This window comes from Tachyglossus aculeatus, chromosome 20, assembly GCF_015852505.1.
Source record: "Tachyglossus aculeatus isolate mTacAcu1 chromosome 20, mTacAcu1.pri, whole genome shotgun sequence".
Lineage (NCBI taxonomy): Eukaryota > Metazoa > Chordata > Mammalia > Monotremata > Tachyglossidae > Tachyglossus > Tachyglossus aculeatus.
Genome location: NC_052085.1, coordinates 3,272,197 through 3,294,540, shown reverse-complemented (window position 1 = coordinate 3,294,540; position 22,344 = coordinate 3,272,197). Strand labels below are relative to the sequence as shown.

At 47.4% G+C, this 22,344-nt stretch overlaps 1 protein-coding gene across 1 annotated transcript in view; it reads right to left on the bottom strand.

Annotated features, from left to right (window-relative positions):
• MTUS2 (microtubule associated scaffold protein 2) overlaps window positions 1-22,344 on the bottom strand; it is a 101,044-nt gene that overhangs the window by 70,092 nt on the left and 8,608 nt on the right. Inside the window, exon 2 of the mRNA XM_038762073.1 lies at window positions 18,956-19,027. The gene's annotated coding sequence lies outside the window, so the exon portion shown is untranslated. The remainder of the gene's footprint in view (window positions 1-18,955; window positions 19,028-22,344) is intronic.

Genomic DNA, 22,344 nt, shown 5'->3' with positions numbered 1-22,344 from the left:
TACTCCAATCCAGCCCACACACTTTGCTCCGACCTACTCATTATCTTGATTTCGCCTATCTCGCCACCAACCCTCGTCCTCCCTCCGTGCTGGAATGCCCTCCCTTTTCATATCTGACACCTCTCCCACCTTCATCTCCCCACCTTCAAAGCCTTACTGAAGGCACATCTCCTCCAAGAGGGCTTCCCTGACTAAGCAGTGTGGCCTAGTGGAAAGAGCACAGGCCCGGGAGTCAGAGGACCTAGGTTCTAATCCTAGCTCCGCCACACGTCTGCTGTGTGAACTTGGGCAAGTCACTTAACTTTTCTGCGACTCAGTTACTTCATCTGTAAAATGGGGATGAAATCCTGCTCCTTCAAGCTAGCTCTCTTCCTCCCTTCAAGGCCCTGCTGAGAGCTCACCTCCTCCAGGAGGCCTTCCCAGACTGAGCCCCTTCCTTCCTCTCCCCCTCGTCCCCCTCTCCATCCCCCCATCTTACCTCCTTCCCTTCCCCACAGCACCTGTATATATGTATATATGTTTGTACATATTTTTTTACTCTATTTATTTATTTTATTTGTACATATCTATTCTATTTATTTTATTTTGTTAGTATGTTTGGTTTTGTTCTCCGTCTCCCCCTTTTAGACTGTGAGCCCACTGTTGGGTAGGGACTGTCTCTATATGTTGCCGATTTGTACTTCCCAAGCGCTTAGTACAGTGTTCTGCACATAGTAAGCGCTCAATAAATATGATTGATGATGATAATGATGCTCCTTCCTTCTCAGACTGTGAGCTCCATATGGGACAGGGACTGCGTCCAACCTGATTATTTGTATCCACCTCAGTACCTAGATCAGTACGCGACACACTGTAAGCATTTAATAAGTACTATTATTAAGTCCTCAGTTCCTCTTCTCCCTCTCCCTTCTGTGTCACCCTTGCATTTGGATCTGCTCCCATTATTCACCCCTCCCTCAGTCCCACAGCACTTAAATACATATCCATAATTTATTTCTATTAATGTCTGTCTCCCGCCGCTAGACTGTGAGCTTGTTGTGGGCTGGGAACTCTGTATATTTTATTCTCCCGAGTGCTTGGTACAGTGCTCTGCACACAGTAAGCGTGACTGATTGATCGAGCCATGCTCACGTGAGACACAGGCACAAGGCATTCTCTGTACAGAGAGTTGTGTGAGGGTGTCATGACACTCCCAGACGGGTTCTTGGTAGACGTTCCCAGAATCCACATAATCCATCCTCGGCCCAGAGCTGGGGCATAGCCCTCCCGGGGCCCTTAGGACTGAAGTGTCGCTGCAAATAAAAATGCCAGGCGGGAAGGCAGCCAGGGCCCTATCTGTGAAACGAAACGGCTGAAACCAGGACTGTCTCGTCTAAAACAGGCTGCCAGCCTGTGAACCCTGGGGTCCTAGCAGGGCAGGATTTGCAGGAGGGTGAGGACCAGGCCGGGACAGGCTTCCAAGCACCAACGGGCCCCAGAGACACCACTGCGAGAAGCAGCATGGCCTGGTGGAAAGAACCAAGGCCTGGGTTCTAATCCTCCCAGCCCCTCCACTTGTCTGTTGGGTGACCTTGGATGGGTGGCTTGACTTGTCTGTGCCTCGTCTGTTATGTCATCTGTAGAGAAGCAGCGTGCCTCAGTGGAAAAGAGCCCGGGCTTTGGAGTCACAGGTCATGGGTTCGAATCCCGCTCCGCCAACTGTCAGCTGGGTGACTTTGGGCAAGTCACTTCACTTCTCTGGGCCTCAGTTCCCACATCTGTAAAATGGGGATTAAGACTGTGAGCCCCCCCGTGGGACAACCTGATCACCTTGTAACCTCCCCAGCGTGTAGAACAGCGCTTTGTACATAGTAAGCGCTTAATAAAATGCCATCATTATTATTATAAAAGGGGGATTAAGACTGTGAGCCCCATGTGGGACATGAACTTTGACCAATCCTATTAGCTTGTAGCTACCCCAGTGCTTAGCAGAGTGGCGGCTGGCACATAGTAAGCACACAACAATTACCATTTTCCGTCCTTTCAGCCCTGACTAGAAACCTCTCAAGCACGCTCAGGGCCCAGGGATGTGTGCTGATTGAAGCTGACCTCTCTGTCCATGCTCTGAGCACAGGGCCAGGCTTTACTCTTATTTGTTTCAGAGACTCAGACCCCACAGTCCCTCAGGTCATCCTCCCCTTGCAAGAACTTGGTCATCTATAGCATAGCAGAGCGTGGCAATATTAAGGCACACCCCAACCCCGGCCTATATGATGCTGGGTAGAATTATTTTGAACGATCCCTCCTCCGGAGACTCAGTTCCAAGCAACGCCATTATCCCAATCACGGGGCACCTAACTATGCCTCCCAAAGAGACCGCACCCCATGAAATAAAACTGAATTTCTCTGTCTCGGAGAGGCATCGATGGGAGGTTTCTCTTTGTGTCGACTCCTTTTGTAGTCAGAAGTGCCACACAACCGCAGAGATGTTCCTTCCACGCCTGTTTTATTCACACTCAGCTCCATTCGATTACCTATTCCTATTTATTCTGATATTTCACCATCACATTCGCTCTTCTACCTCTCCTATCTTTGTTCTTCCTCCTGCTCCTGTTTCGTGTAAATCGTTTGTGTCATCTTGGTGTCGGTGCCTGCAGGCAATTGGTACGTTTTCTTTCTGTTGTACTTTCCTAAGTACTTAGTATAGTGTGCTGCATTCAGTGGGTCCACTCTAAATACAGTGATTAATTGAATAAAAGGATTTTCATTACAGGTTGTGGACAGAACATGGATGCTTTAGAAGGCTGGATTTGACTTTTTTTTTTAAATGGTATTCGTTAACTGCTATGTGCCAGGCACTGTACTAAGCACGGTGGGTACAGTCCTTGTCTCACACGGGGTTCACAGTCTTTTAATCCCCATTTTACATATGAGGTAACAGGTAAAGAGAATCAATCAATCGTATTTATTGAGCGCTTACTGTGTGCAGAGCACTGTACTAAGTGCTTGGGAAGTACAAGTTGGCAACATACAGAGACAGTCCCTACCCAACAGTGGGCTCACAGTCTAAAAGGGGGAGACAGAGAACAAAACCGAACATACTAACAAAATAAAATAAATAGAAGTGAAGTGAAGTGACTTGCCCAAGGTCACACAGCAGACAAGTGGCAGAGCCAGAATTAGACCCCAGCTCCTTCTACTCTCAGGCCTGTGCTCTATCCACTAGGCCATGCTGCGTCTTTAATAATCAGCAAACCTTTGGGCAAGTCACAACTTCTCTGTGCCTCCATTTTCTCATCTGTAAAATGGAAGTAACGGCACCCTGCCTCGAAAAGATAGTGAGAGGGTAAAATGCGATCATCGGAGAGAAAGGAATTTAGAAAAAAATGAAAGCACTGTGAACACTTGAGGTCTGTTATTATTATTCTTTGATCTCCCATTCTCCTGTCTCTCCCCACTTCAGTCTATACTTCACTCTGCTGCCTGGGTTATCTTTCTAAAGAAATGCTCTGGGCATGTCACTCCCCTCCTTAAAAACCTCCAGTGGTTGCCTATCAACCTTTGAATCAAGCAAAAACTCCCCCCTCTTAGCTTCAAGGCTGTCCATCACTTCGCCCCCTCCTACCTCACCTCCCTTCTCTCCTTCTATAGCCCAGCCCGCACCCTCCGCCGCTGAACTCCTCACTGTGCCTCGTTCTCCCCTGTCCCACCATCAACCCCTGGCCCATGTCCTATCTCTGGCCCGGAATGCCCTCCCTCCACACATCCGCCAAACTAGCTCTCTTCCTCCCTTCAAAGCCCTACTGAGAGCTCACCCCCTCCAGGAGGCCTTCCCAGATTGAGCCCCCTTCTTCCTCTCCTCCTTCCCCTCCCCACAGTACTTGTATATATTTATACAAGATTTATTACTCTATTTATTTTACTTGTACACACTTGCTATTGTATTTATTGTGTTAATGATGTACATCTTCTAGACCGTGAGCCCGCCGGTGGGTAGGGACCGTCTCTATATGTTGCCAACTTGGACTTTCCAAGCGCTTAGTACGGTGCTCTGCACCCAGTAAGCGCTCAATAAATACGATTGAATGAATTATTATTATTACTATTACTATAGGATCTTACACAAGCCGCAGTAATGAGATGGAATTCAATCATGATTAAAAAAAACATCGGTTGTTTAGTTAAGGAAATGTACTGTAATTAGTGTTCTTGTGAAAATGCATAATGGCTCTGCCCAAAGACTGCTAAAAAAAAAAAATCTCAAAGGAGATAAATTAATCTTTAGCAGCAAATTCCAGTCTATAGTCCCCAGCTTAATTTTATTTTCCAAACAGTCCCAAATGGCCTCATTGCAGCACAGATTTCTTTTGGTCGAATGGAAGGGCTTCTGGCCTTTGGCTTCTCAAACGGTCTCTTTGCCAAAAGCACCATATTGTCTGGACTTACTGCACTTTCCCCCCGCTTGGTTTATCATTTCTCGCCGCTGTCACTCCCAGCCCCAGACCACCGGGCCTCCAGGGATCCCTCCATTGGCTGTCGCCCACATCCCGCAGCCAACAATCAATCAAAGGTATTTATTGAGCGCTTACTAGGTGCAGAGCACTGTTCTAAGTGCTTAGAAGAGAAGCAGCAAGGGATAGTAGAAAAGCAGCATGGAATAGTGCATAGAGAATGGACCTAGAAGTCGGAAGGTCATAGGTTCTAATCCCAGCTCTGCCACTTGGCTGCTGTGTGACCTCGGGCAAGTCACTTTACTTCTCTGGGCCTCCGTTACCTCATTTGTAAAATGGGGATTGAGACTGAGCCCCACACAGGACAAGGACTAATAATAACAATGGCATTTATTAAGTGCTTACTACGTGCAAAGCACCGTTCTAAGCGCTGGGGAGGTAACAAGGTGATCAGGTTGTCCCTTGGGGGGCTTACAGTCTTAATCCCCATTTTACAGATGAGGTAACTGAGGCACAGAGAAGTTAAGTGACTTGCCCCAAGTCACACAGCTGACAATTGGCGGAGCCGGAGTTTGAACCCGTGACCCCTGACTCCAAAGCCCGTGCGCTTTCCACTGAGCCACACTAACCTGTTTAACTTGTATCTACCCCAACACTTGGAACAGTGCTTGACATACTGCAAGTCCTCAGCAAATGCCATAACTATCTTCAGGACTATGATTCTTTTTGTTATTATTGTTATTCATCTGGGGAAATGGCCAAGGAACCTATCTGCCAAAGGGAAAATATCCACATCCAAATGGAGAGCAGTGTTTGTAACGCCGAGAGGCCAGAAAAGGAAGTGAAAAATCAAATAACCCAACACTCTCTGGTCCCTGCCATCGTGTTCCCGCTGGGCCCCAGGGTGCGATGAGCAAGTAGGTGGACAGAAGGCTGAGCATGTCATGAAGGGCACGTGTGCTCTTTGCCCACGTTAGCCAGGTCCAGGCGCATCCCCAGCTAGAATCCCAGGCGCTTCGACTTCTGCGGTGCAGACACTGCGTTGGCTAGACACACACGCTGATTTGGGAGCGGGGAGAAAGGAGAGGGACGTGGGTAATCCAAAAACAAGAACACAGGATTCACTAAATGCAGGGCAGCATGGGGCAACCAGCCCAGATTCTGAAACCCAGAGAGGAGATTTGAGGAGGAAGAGACGGACATTTGAGATGGGCCCTTATATTAATTAAGATGAGGAGGATGAGTGCAATGAGAGAGCGAGGAGGGGGGTAGGGCTGCAGTGCAGGGCATGGGGTGGCCAAAGACCAGTGTTGGAGTTGTCTTGGTGGCCACTCTGGTCTTTGCCACCCGAGATGGCCAGCTTTGATCAGGACTCCTCCAGAAGGCCTTCCCAGACTGAGTCCCCTCCTTCCTCTCCCCCTCCTCCCCCTCCCCATCTCCCCCGCCTTACCTCCTTCCCCTCCTCATTGCACCTGTATATATGTTTGTACATATTTATTACTCTATTTATTTATTTTATTTGTACATATTTATTCTATTTATTTTATTTTGTTAGTATGTTTGGTTTTGTTCTCTGTCTCCCCCTTCTAGACTGTGAGCCCGCTGTTGGGTAGGGACCGTCTCTGAGTGAGACTCAGAGTCTGAGAGACTGAGTGACAACCAAACCAGAAAAGTAGGTCCATGGAAGCAGCTAGACGTGGTCCCTGCCCATCAGAGGCTGTCAGTCAAAGGCAGACAATGTTGCTAAGCAACAACTTATTAGAGGGCAAACTAATGAGGAAACACACAACGTGACAAGAGACAAGGAGGAGGAAAGAGCTGTCAGAGTTCTGATGACATTTACAGAACACGAATGATGCCCAAATGTATTGATGGTATAAAGTCACAAGTAGTAGTTGCAGGAGCAGTAATAATAATATTAGCGGTATTTGTTAAGCGTTTGCTATGTGCCAGGCGCTGTACTAAGCACTGAAGTGGATACAAGGAAATCAGGGTGGACACAGTCCCTGTTCCACATACGGCTCACAGTCTTAATCTCCATTTTACAGATGAGGTAACTGAGACACAGAGAAATGAAGTGACTTGCCCAAGGTCACAAAGCAGACAAGTAGAGGAGCCTGGATTAGAACCCAGATCCCTCTGGCTCCCAGGCCTCTGCTCAATCCACTAGGCCATGCTGCTTCTCTAAGTAGTGACTCTACTTAGTTTCCAGGGATGGACTCTGGGTTTATCTCAGTTTGGGGGAGCAGTTTCTAAAAACACAGTAAACCTGGAGATCTGAGACAAGGGCAAGGAAATGCAGGGCAGCAAGGGGCAACCAGCCCAGATTCTGAAACCCAGACAGGAGATTTGAGGATTAACCCTCCCCATGAGATACTGTTCTTGGCAATCCGACTCCAGCACTGTTCAGTGCATTTTTAAAATGGGCAAGACACCTTTCTGTGTTACTGAGCCAATTAAATAACACTCGGTCCAGGCGTGAAGCCTTAGATTTTTGAAATTAATTTCTGTCGGTTGGAGGATTCGGCGTGAATAGCAGCTCTCAGGTCTGCAGGCAATCTCTCTTGACAGATATGCAGTCTCCCCGGTTCACTTTTGCAATAATAAAAATAATGGTATTTGTTACACACTTACTATGTGTCAAGCACTGTTCTAAGCACAGGGGTAGTTACAAGCTAATCAGATTGGACACATGGACACAGCTTGTCCTCAATGGGGATGGATAATGCCTGCCAAAATAAGTGTACTAACTTTCTCCTACCTGTAACTCCTACTCTGGGTACCGGGATCTTTTCAAACACGTGCCTTGTTGTGACCTCTGCCCCTGCCTACCTTCAATCACTCTTCATCTCACATGTTAAAGGAAGCACCTATTTGGATTTCTCCATTCGTCCAGAAACGTTACCAATTTATGACGCTTCAGAAGTCGTTAAAACCACACGAGCTCGAACCCGAAAACTTGAGCATATTAATTAAAATAATTTTGTATGGATGGCTGGATGGGAAATGAAAGTTCAATATTTCAAATATCTAAATGGCAGCTTCTTCACACGTGAATCCATGGAACAATTTTTTGGCTTTGATGAGAGATTGGTCTATCAAAGAGACGGAACCCACAACCTGCAAACTCCAGCAGCAAATCTAGAAGAGACTTAATGGAATGAAGGGAGATGGCAACAAGCAGAAGCTAGAAATGATTTTTTCCACCCCCTCTCCAACTTCCACGACTGAGGTCACGTGATTAAAACGTGAAGGATAATTTACCTCACTCGAGACATGGACATGGGTGTCTTTGGTGATTATCTCTCCCCTTCACACACCCGAGACCCCATGCCCAAGCGCTCCAGGGAAGACTGATAGTGGCAGCTGCTGCCGTCTTAATGAAAATTCACTTGTGAAAATTCTGTGAGTTTACCGTCCATCCCTTAATGATAATCCCGATGATCCCATTTAACAACCAGAAAAGCCATTATAAGCTTGTCGGTGCTTTAATTTCCCTAAATGATTTTAATGGATTTTTATTAGGCAATTACCATTAACCATCTCCTCAATACCAAAATATAACAAAATTAGCCCCCGTAAATTCGGTCTGCTCTTGCTTTCCCACCTTTTGGAAACGGAGGACATTGGGCTGTTGAGAGGGTCTTGGTTTCCATTTTAAGGAGAGTCATTTAATGGGAGATGCTGGGAGCAGAGAGTGGTCACCTCCTGGTCACCCCAGCCTCGAGAGAGAGCGGGACGACTTTGCAGAAAGAGGTGGTAAAGAAGGGGGAGGCGGAGGCTGAAATCCAACTGGTTATAAAAAAAATCAGTCTGCCACTTTCCCACTCCCCAATGCTATCGATCTTCTGAGAACAGAAAGGTGAAAGAAAGAGTAGAAAATAATAATAGTAATGGTATTTTTTAAGCACTTAATATGTGCCAGACAATGTACTCAGTGCCGGGGTGGATACAAGTAAATCAGGTTGGACACAGTTCCTGTCCCACGTGGGGCTCACAGTCCCAACCCCCCATTTGACAGATGAGGTAACTGAGGCACAGAGAAGTGAAGTGACTTTCCCAAGTTCACGCAGCAGGCAAGTGGCGGAGGAGGGATTAGAACCCATGACCTTCTGAATCCCAGGCTGTGCTCTATCCACTACCCCATGCTGCTTTTCTGAGATCCCTGCTTTCTCTTCCCCTCGAAATGAGGGACTGGGACAGGGTCTGACTCAAAGACCTTGTATCTACCTTAGTGCTTGGCACAGGGCAAGTAGTGAACAGCACAAGTGCATCCAAAATGCCAGGCTTCGTGGCTGCGAAAGGGCTGTCTTCTAGAGAGCCTAGGTGGCCCAAGTCTTTGGGGGTCTTCTGCCCTGTATGAAACACTTTCTTTCATTCATTCATTCAATAGTATTTATTGAGTACTGACTGTGTGCAGCGCACTCTGCTAAGCACTTGGGAGACAATAAAACAGTCACATTCCCCGCCCACAATGAGCTTACAGTCTAGAGCAGGGAGACAGACATCAATACAAATAAATAAAATGACAGATATGTACAGAAGCGCTGTGGGGCAGGGAGGGGGGAAGAGCAAAGGGAGCAAGTCAGGGGGATGCAGAAGGGAGTGGGAGATGAGGATAAGTGGGGCTAAATGTCCTAAATGTTTTTGTAGAAAAATGATCTGGGCAGCAGAGTGAAGTACGGTCTGGAGTGGGGAGAGACAGGAGGCTAGGAGACCAGCGAAGAGGCTGATGGAGTAATCCAGGCAGAATAGGATGACTGTATTAATGTGGTAGCAGTTTGGAGGGAGAGGAAAGGGCAGATTTTGTGCATCTCTGCACTAAATGCTTGGGAAGTGCAAAACAGAAAAGTGACCGGTTCCCTGCCCACGAGGAACTTACACCCTAATGGAGGATTGTGATGCTTCAAGCCCTGCTCAATTCATTGCTCTGAACTTGTAAATCCTGCCTTCCTCACACATGAGAGTTTTGAGATCCAGGCACTGTTTGTCCTGAAGTACTCATGGGCTCAAAGATTCCCTGCTGAGACAAACCAGTGCCCCGGACCCGAGGAGTCCAGTGAGTCGCAAGCCGAGTATGACGCTCCCAAATTAGAATTTGCTGCAGATGAGAACCTAGCCACCAATCTACACGTAAATCCATGCCTGACAGCATTTCCTCTGTGCCAAGAATCTATCACAAAATGGGGGCTAATTAAGGAGCACAGCAGAACTTCTGTTGGTAAACACGGGACTCCGGGCCCTCAATTGCTCAATTCTGAGGTCCCCTGTTGGCAGGGAAAGGAGGGGAAAGAGAAGTTTTGTAGGGTAGACAGCGTGGCAGATGGCAACCAACTCTGTGAGTCTTGGGCCTCCAGACACTAAATAGCCCTTCGGCCCCAATGCTAGAAAGACTGCAATTCTTCCCTTATATTTCCTTAGGGAGCCTATACTGATTTGTGGTTGGGAATCTACCCCTCACGGCAATCAACATTACTCCTTAGTGCTATCCACCGAAAGCCACACTAAATCTTTCAGAGTGCATGACAAAATTAGATAAGAATGGCACTTACGCATTTACTATGTGCTAAACACTGTGTTAAGGGCCAGGGTAGATACAAAGCAATCAGAGCAGACAGTCCCCCCCCACCTTTTTGTTTTTTTCATGGTATTTGTTAAGGGCTTATGATGTGCCAGGCACTGCGCTAAGTACTGGAGTAGGTACGTGCTGATCAGGTTGGACACAGTCCATGTCCCACCTGGAGGTCATAGTGTTAATCCCGATTTTACAGATGAAGTAACTGGGGCCCAGAGAAGTTAAGTCACTTGCCCAAGGTCACAGAGCAGACAAGTGGCAGAGCTGGGATTAGAACCCAGGTCCTTCTGTCTCCCAAGCCCGCGCTCTTCCCACTAGGCCATCCTGGTTCCTAGTCCCTGTTTTATACAAGGATCACAGTCTGAGAGGGAAGGTAGAGGAGATAGCTTCACCTCTCAGGGCCTCAGTTTCCTCCTCTGTAAAATGGGGATAACTGACTTGGTCCCCTGGCAGGCTAATGGCAGAGCTGGAACTAGAACTACCATGGGCAGGGGAAGTGTCTATTGACTTCCAAGCGCTTAGCACAGTGCTGTGCACATTGAAAGAACTCAGTAAATCCTGACTGACCACACTGCCTCCCAACGGACAAGTCACTGGCTTAACTCGGTAGGCCATTCGTATTGTTCTTGGGCTCTTGAGCATGGGTCTTTGTTTCTTCTGGATTAAATTATGCCACCGTAAGAGACTCTCTCAGACTCCTTCTATCTCTTCCTCATTTTATTTCAAAGGGGTTCCTCACCAATGCCTCCACAGGGCTACAACTCCTGGGAAGAGCCTGCTGGAAGCCAGAAATGAATATGTCATTGTCGCCACAAAGAATTAAGAATGAATTGTCACTTTGAATCAATCAATCAATCAATCGTATTTATTGAGCGCTTACTATGTGCAGAGCACTGTACTAAGCGCTTGGGAAGTACAAATTGGCATCACATAGAGACAGTCCCTACCCGATAGTGGGCTCACAGTCTAAAAGGGGGAGACAGAGAACAGAACCAAACATACCAACAAAATAAAATAAGTAGGATAGAAATGTACAAGTAAAATAAATAAATAAATAAATAAACAGAGTAATAAATATGTACAACCATATATACATATATACAGGTGCTGTGGGGAGGGGAAGGCGGTAAGGCGGGGGGATGGAGAGGGGGACGAGGGGGAGAGGAAAGAAGGGGCTCAATCTGGGAAGGCCTCCTGGAGGAGGTGAGCTCTCAGGAGGGCCTTGAAGGGAGGAAGAGAGCTAGCTTGGCGGATGGGCAGAGGGAGGGCATTCCAGGCCCGGGGGATGACGTGGGCCGGGGGTCGATGGCGGGACAGGCGAGAGCGAGGTACAGTGAGGAGATTAGTGGTGGAGGAGCAGAGGGTGCGGGCTGGGCAGTAGAAGGAGAGAAGGGAGGTGAGGTAGGAGGGGGCGAGGTGATGGACAGCCTTGAAGCCCAGGGTGAGGAGTTTCTGCCTGATGCGCAGATTGATCGGTAGCCATTGGAGGTTTTTGAGGAGGGGAGTGATATGTCCAGAGCGTTTCTGGACAAAGATAATCCGGGCAGCAGCATGAAGTATGGATTGAAGTGGAGAGAGACACGAGGATGGGAGATCAGAGAGAAGGCTAGTGCAGTAGTCCAGACGGGATAGGATGAGAGCTTGAATTAGCAGGGTAGCGGTTTGGATGGAGAGGAAAGGGCGGATCTTGGCAATGTTGCGGAGCTGAGACCGGCAGGTTTTGGTGACGGCTTGGATGTGAGGGGTGAATGAGAGAGCGGAGTCGAGGATGACACCAAGGTTGCGGGCTTGTGAGACGGGAAGGATGGTAGTGCCGTCAACAGAGATGGGAAAGTCAGGGAGAGGACAAGGTTTGGGAGGGAAGACAAGGAGCTCAGTCTTCGACATGTTGAGCTTTAGGTGGCGGGCGGACATCCAGATGGAGATGTCCTGAAGGCAGGAGGAGATGCGAGCCTGGAGGGAGGGGGAGAGAGCAGGGGCAGAGATGGAGATCTGGGTGTCATCAGCGTAGAGGTGATAGTTGAAGCCGTGGGAGCGAATGAGGTCACCAAGGGAGTGAGTGTAGATTGAGAACAGAAGGGGACCAAGCACTGAACCTTGGGGAACTCCCACAGTAAGAGGATGGGAGGGGGAGGAGGAGCCTGCAAAAGAGACTGAGAAAGAACGACCGGAGAGATAAGAGGAGAACCAGGAGAGGACGGAGTCTGTGAAGCCAAGGTCAGATAACGTGTTGAGGAGAAGGGGGTGGTCCACAGTGTCAAAGGCAGCTGAGAGGTCGAGGAGGATTAGGACAGAGTATGAGCCGTTGGATTTGGCAAGCAGGAGGTCATTGGTGACCTTTGAGAGCGCAGTTTCCGTGGAATGAAGGGGACATAAGATACCCTTAATAAATGCAAATTGCTTTTAGAGTCTTAGTTATTAAATGTCATTCTCAATTTGCATTCGACTGTGGAAGCAATGGTCAAGTTGATATGCAGTTGTATTTTACATCATTTCTTTAATAAATCTACCAGATTCGAGTTCTCTTATCCACAGCTCCACCCCAAGGCAATCAATCAAGCAATCAATCTAATTCATTGAGCGCTTACTGTGTGCAGAGCACTGTACTAAGTGCCCGGAGAGAACAATACGACAGAGTTGGTAGAAACACTGGGACACTGATAATAATAATGATGGCATTTATTAAGCGCTTATTATGTGCAAAGCAGTGTTCTAAGCGCTGGGGAGGTTACAAGATGATCAGGTTGTCCCAAGGGGGGCTCACAGTCTTAATCCCCATTTTACAGATGAGGTAACTGAGGCCCAGAGAAGAGAAGTGACTTGCCCAAGGCCTCAAAGACGACTAGTGTCGGAGCCAGGATTAGAACCCATGACCTTCTGACCCCCAGGCACCTGCTTTATCTGGAATGCCATGCTGCTTCCCCATGGATGAGGACTATGTCCAATCCGATGGCCTCCTATCTACCCTATCCTATCTGAGAGAAGCAGTGTGGCTTTGTGGAAAGAGCAAGGGCTTGGGAGTCAGAGGTTGTGGGTTCTAATCCCGACAGTACTACTTATCAGCTGTGTGACTTTGGGTAAGTCACTTAACTTCTCTGTGCCACAGTTTCCTCATCTGTAAAATGGGGATTAAGGCTGTGAGCCCCGCATGGGACAACCTGATTACCTTGTATCAATCCCAGTGCTTAGAACAGTGCTTTGCACACAGTAAGCACTAACAAATACCATCGTTATTATTATTACCCCAGCACTCAGCAAATAGGAGGTGCTTAATTCCACTTCTCTTGATAAAAATAATCAAAGGATTTAAAAAGAAAAAAATTGGCAGCAACTTATGTTCAACTCGAGCTTTTGCTATATTTCTATGGAAGCAATTCAGATTGTTCTGCTAATTTAATATGCACTCATCATTTATTCATTTATCCTCTCTTCTCTTTCTGCTGTTCCCATAATCTCCCTGAGCCAAACAGCTGAAGCCACTGGAATCATCTTAGATTTTTCATAGAGAAACTCACGCTTGTCTCTGAGCTAATTCCTTCCCTCCCCCGGGATACAAGAAAATCATATAATAATAATCATGGTATTTGTTAAGCGTTATATGCCGAGCACTGTTCTAAGCGCTGAGCACTGTATCGTGTGACCAGGACCAACCACTGTCCCACGTGGGGCTCGCAGTCTAAGAGGGAGGGAGGGCAGGGATCTTATTCCCATTTTACAGCGGCGCAAACTGAGAAAACGTAGCAGAGCTAGGGCTAGACAGGTTTTTCCGACTCCCAGAGTTGTGCTCTTTCCACCCCATAGCCCTAGAAATCCTGCTAAATGACTTTTTTAAGTGGTATCTGTTAAACGCTTACTATGTCCCAGGCACTGAATTGAGAGCTTGGGTTGATACAAGCTAATCAGATCGGACAGTTCATGTCCCAACATGGAGCTTCACGGTCTTAATCCCTATTTTACAGATGAGATAACTGAGGCGTAGTGAAGTGAGGCCCAAAGTCACTCAGCAGTCAAGTGGCAGAGCCGGGATTAGAACCCAGGTCCTTCTGATTCCCAGGCCCCTGGTTCTATCATTCATTCACTCATTCAATCGTATTTCTTGGCCATGCTGCTTCTCATGCCCAGCGGAGTTACAGGAACCACTGTGGGCCGGTGGAGTCTTGGAACTCTTGAGAAGCAGCGTGGCTCAGTGGGAAGAGCACGGACTTTGGAGTCAGAGGTCACGGGTTCAAATCCTGGCTCTGCCACTTGTCAGCTGTGTGACTTTGGGCAAGCCACTTAACTTCTCTGGGCCTCAGTTACCTCATCTGTAAAATGGGGATGAAGACTGTGAGCCCCCTGTGGGACAACCTGATCACCTTGTCTACCCCCAGCGCTTAGAACAGTGCCTTGCACATAGCAAGCGCTTAATAAATGCCATTTAAAAAAAAACAAAAAACTCATCCTCCCTGGCGGGAGAGAGATGGAGCCCAGCTGCTGGGAATGACGGAACAGCCTCCATTTTGCGATTTGGGGGCTCAGGCCTTGTGCAACTGATTGTTGGAGCGGTGTCACGCACGCTCCCGGGCCTGATGATGTCCCACTGGGCCACAGAGTGCCACAAGCAAGTGCAACATGGGAGAGAGACATGGGATTAGAATCCAGGTCTCCCGATTCCCAGAGCGGATGAGCGGGCTGTCTCCTTGAGGGGTGGGAAACTGGGCTTTGCTCCCGGGACCCAGAACAGAAGGCAGCGATGGGCTCTGGGTGGAAAACCGTTGCTGGTTCCCTGATCTGCCCGGAGCGAGAGCTTGCAATGCTGATGTTTGCAATTGTTCACACCTGCCTTTTTGCTTGGCAACTGTCCTACTAATCCCAGGAAGTCTAATTGATGGTCCAATTTAGAGCTGCAGCCCAAAGCTTTTGGAAGGCTGGGGAGCTTTGGGAAGAGCAAACAAACAAAAGAATTGTTTTATCACTGGCAGGCGCTAGACGGCTTGGTCTAGCAGATGGAACTAAGGGCTGCGTGTCAGGAGACCCGGGCTCCTATTCCAACTCTACTGGTCTGCTGGGTGACCTCAGGCCCATCACTTAACCTCTCTGGTCCTCCTAGTTGCCACATCTGTAAACTGGGTAGAAGCTCTAGGGGAGACAGATTTGAAAACATTTACAGAGTAGTAATGATGAATAACTGAATAAATGTATATAGAAGAGGATGAGTATAAAATTAGCCATTTTCCAGGGTGGTAATTATAATAATGATAATTATGATATTTGTTAAGTGCTTACTATGTTCTAAGCACTGGGGTGGATACAATCCAATTAGATCAGACACAGTCCCTTGTCTCTCAAGGGGCTCACAGTCTAAGGGGAAAGAAGACAGGTATTTAATCCCCATTTTACAGATGAGGAGACTGCGACCTACAAAGGTTAAATGACTTTCATTCATTCAATCGTATTTATTGAGCGCTTACTGTGTGCAGAGCACTGTACTAAGTGCTTGGGAAGTACAAGTTGGCAACATTTGGAGACGGTCCCTACCCAACAGCAGGCTCACAGTCTAGACCTGCCCAAGGTCACACTGTAGACAAGAGACCGAGCCAGTATTAGAAGCCTGGACTCCTGACGTTTAGTCCTGCGCTCTCCCTACCGGGCCACGCGGCTTCTCGGTAAGATCGCAATGACACTAAAGAGGACAGTCCTCCCCTTTAGAGAAGCTAACTAAATTCTCACATGGTCATGTGCCCCAGAGGATGCCAGATTCAATCCCAAACCCTTTGGAAGCTGGGTTCCTGGAAAACCGCTACACAAAAAGAAACGCCTTCTAAATGGCCAGGGATGCTATGACTTCACTATTCGGGTTAATAAATCAATTATATTATCCATTTAATAATGGTGGTGCTTGTTCAACGCGCTATGTGCCAGGCACTGGGCTAAGCGTTAGGGTGGATACAAGCAAATTGGGTTGGATGCAGTCCCAGTCCTCCATGGGGCTCCCAGCCTTAATCCCCATTTCACAGATGAGGTAACTGAGACATACAAAGGTGAAGTGACTTACCCAAAGTCACACAGCAGACAAGCGGTAGAGCCAGGATGAGAACCCAGGTCCTCCTGACTCCCAGGCTGACGCTGTCTCCACTAGGCCACACTGCTTCTCTATAATGACCATTAAAGATAAAAATAATAATAATACTAATGATGGCAATTGTTAAGCACTTACTATATGCCAAGCACTGTTCTAAGCACTGGGGTAGATACAAGGTAATCAGGTTGTCCCACGTGGGGCTCACAGTCTTAACCCTTTTAAGACTGTGAGCCCACTGTTGGGTAGGGACTGTCTCTATATGTTGCCAACTTGTACTTCCCAAGCGCTTAGTACAGTGCTCTGCACACAGTAAGCGCTCAATAAATACGATTGATTGATTGATTAACCCCCATTTTACAGGTGAGGTAACTGAGGCACAGAGAAGTTAAGTGACTTGCCCAAGATCACACAGCAGACAAGTGGCGCAGCCGAGATTAGAACCCACGACCCCTCACTCCCAAGCCTGTGCTCTTAACATTAAGCCAATCTGCTTCTCTAAAAATCAGTAATGATGGATGGATTGATTGACTGGAGCATAGGGAAAAGCTCAGCAGGGAGACCCAGTTCTCTAAGGTGCCCGTGTGACTTTACAGGTAGGCCTCGGGCATTCTTCCTGAGGAGATGGAGCTCACAGGGCCCCTTATCGACCCCCGTGGGAATCCACGCCAACTGAAGCGACTCCCCGATGGGGTGATCTGTCCCCCTGACTCCTAGAGACAGTCGCTGGACCGATCCCCTCACGTTCGAAGGGGAGGAAAAAAAAAAGAAGCCTGTTAAGAACGTGCCGGCCGGGACAACGACGGATTGCTCTTCTCAACAGGGACGCGATTCGTCTCAATCCCTTTGGAATGCTCGGCCAAAAGCCGAGACGCGATGAACTCGCTTGACACAATGTGAATATTGGTAGTACTTTTCTAGGGTTTCTTTTTTTTTTTGATGGCATTTATTAAGCGCTTACTAAGTGCAAAGCACTGTTCTAAGCGCTGGGGGAGATACAAGGTGATCAGATTGTCCCACGGGGGGCTCACGGTCTTCATCCCCATTTTACAGACGAGGGAACTGAGGCCCAGAGACGTTAAGTGACTGGCCCAAAGTCACACAGCTGACAAGTGGCGGAGCTGGGATTTGAACCCGTGACCTCTGACTCCAAAGCCCGGGCTCTTTCCATTGAGCCACGCTGCTTCTCACTGCTCATCATTAACTGGACAGTTGCCCGCTGCTGGCCTCGACTGGCTAGAGCAGGGGCTTTCCACTCTATCTGTGGGCTTAATTAGCCAAGGAGAAGGAAGCCTGGCATTAAGCATTTGACCCACCACCTCCGCGCCAGTGCCCGGATGACCTAATTAAATTCAAAATCCCACTCGCCTGTCAAATGCTGCACACAGACCAAGGATTTCAGGTGGGAGCAAAAAAAAGGCCCATCCTCTATATATCTGCAATGGCACGAAGGTGGGAGGGGGAGGGAGAGAGAGAGAATGTGTGTGTGTGTTCTGCCTTTATTTTGAAACCAACACAGAAATGCTTCATTCAGAGCCCAGATGATAAGATCTTGACTTGATACAGCACCAATTTTTTCAAAGCAACTTCGCATTAGTCAATTCATTTTTGTCCTCACCACATTCCTGATGAGGTAGAGGGAAGTGGACAACCTCAAAAACTAAAGAGGGAGAGGAAGTGACTTGCCCAGGGTGACACAACCACCCAGGGACAGAGATGGGACTAGGCCCCGGAGTTTCAGATTCTCAGAAACGGGCTCTACCATGCTGAAGCATTTAATTCCTTCCCGGCCCCCATCACCCAGCTGCCTCAAAACTGTGATTTAAAAATCCTTTGGCCTCAGTTTAACGGACTCCTATCTCCTTTCTTTAGGTGAGGTAATTTCAGATATAGTGTGGTCTAGTGGAAGGAGCAAGGGCCTGGGAATCAGAGGACCTGGGTTCTACTTCCGGCTCTGTCATTTGTCTGCTGTGTGGCCTAACTCCTCTGGGCCTCAGTTTTCTCATCTGTAAGACGGGACTTCAGTGCCTGTTCTCCCTCCCGCTTAGACTGTGGGCCCCAAGAGGGACAGGGACTGTGTCCAACCTGATTATCTTGTATCTACCCCATCGCTTGGTACAGTGCTTGAAACACAGTAAGGGCTTAAAAAACACTGTTGTTATTATAATGAATTTGGTAAAGGGAACACTGGGTAAAGTTCCTTTTTGGAATTTTGACACCTCAATTAAGAAGTGTCAATTAATTAAGAGGATTAACTGAGTGTCTATGGTGTGGAGACCTGGCCTTGTAAAGACTGTCAGCACTTTCCCATGGCAGCAGGGCTTGAGAAAAAAAGGAATATTTTCATAGCTGACATTACCGCGCACCTGATAGATTTTCTTGTCAACTCGCATAAGCACCAGACTAGAGCCCGATTCACCAATCAAGCTTGGAAGCAGATTTCTATTTATGAGCCAAATGGAGCATTTAAGATTTCCCCAACCAAGTTCAGATAGACCAACAGCCTTGAAAGTCAGCAACAAGAGAGGGAGCTAGCCAAGAGCACATGCCCTAGGAAGTTTCCTCGATTTATGCTTCCTCAACAACTGCAGATTTGTACTTCCCAAGTGCTAAGTACAGTGCTCTGCACACAGTAAGCACTCAATAAATACGACTGAATGAAAGAATGCAAAAGCTGCCACGACATCGCAAAGTTGCACTGATCTGATCTGCCTGAGAATATTGTTTATAAAAAAAATCGCCACAAGGAATTCTCTTGTTTTTTTAGGCAGCGTGGCACAAAAAAGCATCCGAGTCTCTGAGAGGAATAGGACCGCAAATTTAAAAAAAGAAAAAGAAAAAAGAAGTGAGAAGGGAAGGAAACAGAGTTCAGTGGGAAGACAGGAAACTCACCCAAACAACCAGAAGCCAGGTTTTACTGCCATTGGTGACAATCTTCCCTAGAAGACAACGCCTCTGTGGAACCTTTAAAAAAAAACAGATGAAGGAAGCTTTAGAATAAAGATGACACATTAATGAAAGCACAATAGCAATTCCGTGTTAACACTGCTCCCATTAAGATAAAATATTTCTCTCTACAGTTACCCCTCTCTGTTTCCTCCAACTCAACTATCCCACGTTCCACCAGAGTTCACTGACTGCTTAGCGCTTTCAGGTTTTCCTGGAGAAAAGTTGGAAAAGCAAACTCCTATCCAAATGTGGATCTATGTAGTTCATCCATTCAGTCGTATTTATTAGCGCTTACTGTGTGCAGAGCGCTATACTAGGCGCTTGGAAAGTACAATTTGGCAACAGATTCACAGCAGAGGTGCCAATCTTTCCTTGCACGGGGAGGGCAGAAAGAGGACTAGTTTTTCAGGGTGGAGGGCCCGAAGCAGGCTTAATGCACTAACAGGCTGTGGGGAGGCCATTCTGGATCCTGTCAGCCTTGACTGGAAGTTTTCACGTCCTGTCGGAGGCCAGGGGTGAGCATTCCTTCTGGCCATCCAGCTCACACGACTCCATCGTCCCCATGGAGTTGGCACTTAAATGTTCACACGTCCAATTAGAAATAATCCTTTCACCCCAGAGCCCCTTCTTGCCAAACACTGACCACGGTGGAGTAGAGTTTCCCATCAGAAACAGCGGATGAGCTCGCTCGTCATACTCCGAAAGAGGGACTTGCTGTTTCATGGCAACCCCCCTCCCGTTTTCTCAAGCTCCTTATATTTACCTACTTTCACAATTTACTGGCGTTTCAAGATTAGGTAGCTTCCCAAGTCACTTTAGTATTTCCTAGTCAACTCTTGGGCTGCTGGGAGAAAGCCTGATTCCCCACAGAAATGTCTTTTACTCGCTTAAACCAATATCTTAAACATTTCAGGTGCAGACTGTGCTAAACAGGGCTTGAAAAAGAGTAAGTACTTCACAAATACTATATACTATAAATACTGCTCTGTACTGACAGCTGGGTGCTTTGCACATAGTAAGCGCTTAAATGCCATCATTATTATTATTATACAGGATCATCAGAACAGACACAGTCCCAGTCCAACATGGAGCTCGCAATCTAAGAGGGAGGGAGGGAGGGCAAGTACCTCATCCCCAATTACAGATGAAAAAACTGAGGCTCTGAGTGGCTAACTGATTTGCCAAAGATCACACAGAAGGCTAGTGCCAGAGCCAAAACTAGAACCCATTAGGTCACTATCCTGGCTAAACGACGGAATCAAATTCCAATCACCTTAACAGCCTGCTACTAGAGCCAAATCACAACCTTACACATTAAAAAAAAATTTACTTCCCTAACTGCCAGCTAACACATTGGGAATTAAAAGATGATTAATAGCAGACGACTGTGCCAGGAAGTTCAGTGTGCTAGAGGGAATGTCCACACATACAAATATCATAGCGTATCACTCAAAGTAATAGAAAATGCATCAAGCACAGTAATATCAATTTCAACTGTATTATTCTGCCGTGTGATTTCAGTGATCAAACAAGGCTGTCCTGAAAACAAATGATTAGCAATCACAGAATTACAAGCAAAATGTGTTTGGCTTTGCAGGCAGCGAAGTCGCTAACCTTGGAAGACAGCTATTTGTGTAAAGGAGAAATTGCCTGTCAAGAGAAGATGACACACTGAATAAGGGATTTCAACAACATTCGAGTAGAAAGATCAATTATGCTGGCTGATTTGCTATTGCTTCTTCAGCCTTGTCACCGAACCACAGTGCGGCTCACGCAAAATTCCTGCATTAGCACTTGAGAGTAGCCCTTTCTTGGAGTGGGAATTCTGTGCTCCCACATTACCTCTTCATTCCTCTGTGCTTCTCACTATACCTTTCCCATCAATCAATCGATCAGTGGTATTTATTAAGTGCTTGTTGTTTGTTGAACACTGTACTAAGCCCTTGGACCTGGGTATAATCCCCCCTCACCCACTTCATGAGCCAACCAAACCAACAGGAAGATTTCAAGGGCCCCAAAACTACCCTAACATTTAGGCTGCTGCTGACCAACTCATCGACTGGTAAACGACATCTTGCTCGAGTTTCCTCCCTCGGTCCTCTGAGCCCAACAGCCTGGAATTCCCACTCCCTCCCTCCCACTGCTCTCCCCATCTTCAAGGACCCTCTGAAATCACATCTCCTCCGGAGAGGGGGGTGTCTTCCCCAATTACACCTTCACCTCCCCACCCTACAACTGCCACTTCAACATTTCGGCTTAGGAACTCTAGTCATCCCCACCACAATAGCCCCCAGGGACCTCTCTAGATATCTTTAGCCCCTCTTACATATCTACACATCCTCTAGACTGTAAGCTCATTGTGGTCAGGGAATGTGTCTGTCTATTGTTCTGTTGTACTCTCCCAAGTGCTTAGGTCAGTGCTCCGTACACAGTAACCGCTCAGTAAATATGATTGACTGACTTTCTACCCTATTCCTTCTTCCTACTTGTTGTGCCTGTCTCCCCCATTAGAGAGTAAGCTCCTGAGGGCAGGGATCCTGCTTCCTAATGCTACTGTGCTCTGCGCACAATAGTTAGAAAATACTAATGAAGGATACCATGGGCTGAGCATTGGACTAAGTGCTTGGGAGAACAAAACAGAGGCAAGAGACTCATTTCCTGCCCTCAAGAAGCTTCCAATCTAATGTGGAGAGACAGCCTCTTGATAATTCAGAGCTCTATCGCAGCTCGTGAAGACTGGCAGGGTGGTCAGCCCTCCGACCGGCGGCTACTGGAATCATTATTTATTTATTTTACTTGTACATATCTATTCTATTTTATTTTGTTAGTATGTTTTGTTTTGTTCTGCTCCCCCTTTTAGGCTGTGAGCCCACTGTTGGGTAGGGACTGTCTCTATATGTTGCCAACTTGTACTTCCCAAGCGCTTAGTACAGTGCTCTGCACACAGTAAGCGCTCAATAAATACGATTGATGGATTGATTGATTGATCATATGGCCTGGCAGAAACTGAAAGCAGTCCTCCTGCCCACTCACTCCTCCCGCCTCAAAATACAGAGCCATAGAAGCTGCTGGAACATTCACAAAAGAAACGAGAAGCCCCCAGTGAGACCCTCCCTCGGCAGGGCCACGAGTCAGTTTAATCATAGAAACCACAAGTGGAGGAGAGTGGGCGGATCAGAGTCCACCCGTAATGATAATTGTCCCTCTCGGGATTTTCTACCAAACGATTGCATTTATTGAGCGCTGACTGTCTGTGCTAAGCGCTCGGGGGAGTACCATACAACAGAGTTGGGAGCCACGTTCCCTGCCCACAACAAGCTTCCCGCCTAGAC